This window comes from Chrysochloris asiatica, unplaced genomic scaffold, assembly GCF_000296735.1.
Source record: "Chrysochloris asiatica unplaced genomic scaffold, ChrAsi1.0 scaffold00130, whole genome shotgun sequence".
NCBI classification, from domain to species: domain Eukaryota; kingdom Metazoa; phylum Chordata; class Mammalia; order Afrosoricida; family Chrysochloridae; genus Chrysochloris; species Chrysochloris asiatica.
Genome location: NW_006408648.1, coordinates 7,330,997 through 7,335,233, shown reverse-complemented (window position 1 = coordinate 7,335,233; position 4,237 = coordinate 7,330,997).

Here is a 4,237-nt window from a genome sequence, read left to right as displayed (position 1 = left end):
GCACAGACAGCAAGGGACCAATGAACAGATAACAAAAGAAAAGAATGTCCACACCTTTATCTCAGCGGTTCTGCCAGGTGTCTGTGGCTGCTCCAATCCTTCCCTCACTTGGTCTCACCCAAGATGGCTGCTTCTCGAGCAGCCTAGCGTTCTGGACTAGAAAGCAATAGATTTCTTGCTTCTGCCACAAATTCCCCCAGCTGTAAGGCTTCCAACCTTCTAAATATTCCTTTATATGTTGTTCAGAGTTCTGGGACCATCCCCTGAGCCTGCTTGGTTGGGTATTCTGTGTTGTTGCTGGTGGAGCTCTTTACTACACGTTCTGATCTGCCATCTTGTTTGTTCTCTCGGCTTTCACTTTTGAGATCCCCTTGCTTTATTCTGTTTGCACACATAGAAACATGGTTGGCAGGAAGTAATTTCCTCAAAGTGCGCCTTCTGTTCCTGTTTCTGTTTCTTTTAAGGTTAACCTCTGAAAATCTGAAAAATGGTAGCATAGGTCTCAATCCCAAAGAAAAGCCCTGTAGGGTTTAACTCTGTCTGACTGGTTTCTGTATGGGTACAATACAGCTTGGCCAATGTACAATCTAGATTATGGGAAAAAATAATGTTTGAATGGATCCTTAAAATTATTATACCATCTTACAGCTTGAAATATTCATCTTCTATGCCAAATTGTTTGTTTGTAAAATTACTTTGTTTTTATCCTATATTTATGTTTAAGAAACTGAAAACACCTGGAATTCCAAGAGTATGTAGGTTATGTCACATGTATATAATACATTTATGGTGTCAATATGAAAGCCACGCAGAGGAAAAATGAATACAAAGGAGTGTTAGGAATTAAAACACAGCATTCTAACCAGGCCTATGTGGGAATATATACAACAATGAATGGTTGCTTTTTTTGTGAAATGTAGTTTTTGATTGTAGAACTGTCTGATCACAACTCCTGGTGCACCACCATGTGCTAGGAGGGAAAAGTATAGCCTGACCTAGTGAACCTCCCCTGCCCTATGCAGCCACTGAGGAAAGCCATTTGGAAGTTCTTTCTCTATTCCATGCCATTCAAGGGACCCATTTTAGTCTAGGGCTACCTGGAATAGAGGCAGGGCAATACTCCTTCCATAGATACCCACAGGATTGAATACGGAAGGGCGAGTTGCAGGATATTACTGGGCATATTCTCCTCTCTCTACCTTGGACTTGTTAAATGAGAAAAATTCAAATCCTTCCTTTTGAGATGTTATTGTTGTTGTTAGGTGCTGTAGAGTTGGTTCTGACTCATGGCGACTCTGTGTGGGGTTTCTAAGGAATGGCTGGTGGGCTTGAAACACTGACCTTGAGGTTCGGGGGACTTAGCTGTCCAGCGCATTAACCCACAGTGCCACACCAGGATGACCCAGCCAAAGTGACAGACTTAATAACCACTATTTTTGCTACCCATCACCCTAATTGGGCAAATATTCAGGCTCTGTTGACCATGCTCCTGACCAGCGATGAAAGAAGGCTGGTCTCAGTTAAGTCATGGGATGAACAGCACTCATCCATGGAGTAAAACCTGAACGGGACCCTGGCTCCAGCCAAGGCAATTCCTCTAACTGAGCCAAATTGGAATCTGAATGATGGGGGCCTGCTACAGCTGGAACACTATAAAATGTGCATTCTCAGAGGTCTGAAGAAGGGAGTTCCTAAACAAAAGAGCTTGAACATGATACAGGCAGTTCAGGAGAAGCCACATGAGGACCCTTCTGAATTCCTCAGATGAATCTACCAGGCTTACCATAAGTACACAGACCTTGATCCCAAGAACTCAGTGAAGGTTTGAATGGCTAACATGAATTTTACCTCCCAAAGCACCCCTAATATTAGAAAGACATCCGACAGGGCAATCTACATGAATCCATCCCAGCTGGTCGACATCACCTTAGGGTATTGAACAGCCAAGAGCTCAAGAAATCTCAGGCCATTACTGTCTTCCTAAAGACCACTAGAGGTAAGCCTGTGGGGCCCAGAGGGAATCATCGAAAGGAAAGAGGGCCTTAATCAAGGACCAATGTAGTTTTTTGGCAAGAAACCTGGATACTGGAAAAATGAATGCCCAGCTTGCAACCACATTGGTCTACTGGTGAGTGGAAGAGGGGGAAAGGCAGCAATGAAGAAATGGGCTGAGTTCAACCACTGACCTGGAGATGAGCGAGAGAAGAGGAAGGCCTGGTTGGTCCAAAGTGTGGTGAGACCTGAGGACACTTAAGCCCATGGACAAGGACATAGCCACAGAGGGCTAGAGCTGAGAGTGAAACATCCAGCTGATATGAAGTGAGGGGAGACACACAAGAACACCCAAACTTGCAGACAGTACCCATTTGACCTAGCCTTGATGGCTCAATAATCAGAATTTGACTAGAGGAAGATAACAAAAAAAATTTTTTTTTTTGATAAAGGAAACAAGGCTTGTTGTTGTTATTAAGTACCTTGGAGTTGGTTCCAACTCAGAGTGACCCTGCACAGGGTTTCCAAGGCTATAAATCTTTATGGGAGCAGAATGCTTTATCTTTCTCCCACGGAACCACTGATAGTTTTGAACTGCTGACCTTGAGGTTGGCAGCCCGACTCGTAACCACTACGCTACCAGAGCTCTCTGAGCCCATGGACAAGGACATAGCCACAGAGGGCTAGAGCTGAGAGTGAAGCATCCAGTTGATATGAAGTGAGGGGAGACACACAAGAATACCCAAACTTGCAGACAGTACCCATTTGACCCAGACTCAATGGCTTGATAATCAGAACTCAACTAGAGGAAGATTACAAAAAAGAAATTTTTTTAAATAAAGGAAACAAGGGTAAATTGCTTCAATTTGATGAACCTGACCTATACTCATGGAAGTAGTAACTCTAAATATCAACAGAGAGGGAAGGAGTCTTCACATCAAGTATCAATGCTATCCCCTCTGTACACAGGGTAGATAGGGACAGGTAACTGAGACACAGGCTACCTAAAATGAGGGTGTGATAAAGGCACGATGTGACCAGCTTACAAGGTTTCAAGAGGGAGTTTAGTTTAAGAGTATTGGGGGAATGAAAGAGTCCCCACTGAATAGATTTCATCTTGTCTAGGTGGGTCTGGGAAAAGAGAAGGGGATAAGATTGGAGATGCAAATTATTATATATGCCTGAGTGGTTTCTTTCTTTCTTTTTCTTTTTTTTTTAATGTTTTATTGTGAATTATATGATAGTTTACATGTGAGAACATTAGTTTTACATTCATTCTATTGTATATCGTTTCATTGCCATGGTTACAATCCCCTCCATGCATCATCAACCAACCAAAGGGAATACCCTGCAAGCCTGTCCCCTACACTAGCCCCCCCTTGCTCCACCCCACCCCCCAGTCTTCAGCACACAGTCGCTCTCCCTTTCTGGATCTAAAGTCCCCAGCTGCTCCATTGCTCCACATCATTGTCTCTGCCTCCATCTCAGGCATCACTGCTTCTCTGGGTAGGTTCCTGCTCTCGGATCTTCTCTGTTGATGGTCCTAGGAACCTCCGATCCTAGACTGGAAAGTTAATTACTCCCTTCCTTGCTATAAAACGTCTACCTTTACACTTCCAACCTCACAATCAGTCCCGATAACAATTATTCACTATTGTATCACAAGAGACCCATCTGCATTTCATTTCATCAGCTCCACCTAGACAGATTGGATAGTATTTGCTGGAGATTCTGCCTTCCTCCATGCCCCCTGGCTCTAGGTTCCCTCTTGAAAGCTTGTAAACCAGTCACTTCTTGCCTTTGTAGTCCCTCACCCCCCCTCCCCATTTTGGGTAGCCAATGTCCAAGTTGCCCATCCCTGTCTACTCTGTGTGTGGAGAGGGTGGGAATGATTCTTTTGAGCTACTGCATCCATAGGTATAGGTCAAGTTCATCAAATTGTATCAGATTACTCTTTTTTTCCTCTCCTTTCTTCTTCTGGTTGAGCTCTGATCATCCAGTCATTGAAGTCAGGTCAAGTGGGTATTATCTGCAAGTGTGGGTGTTCTTATGCATATGCTCTCTCTTTTTATCAGCTGCATGCTTCACTCTCCACATGTTTGTTTGTTTTTAAAAAGCTAAAGTGAATAGAGAGAAATACTGTTAACTGATGGTACATGGAGGGGATTATAATCGTTGTAATGAAACAAGGTGTATGATTTGTTGAATGTAAAACTGACGATCTGCCCTGCACTCAATCCACAAT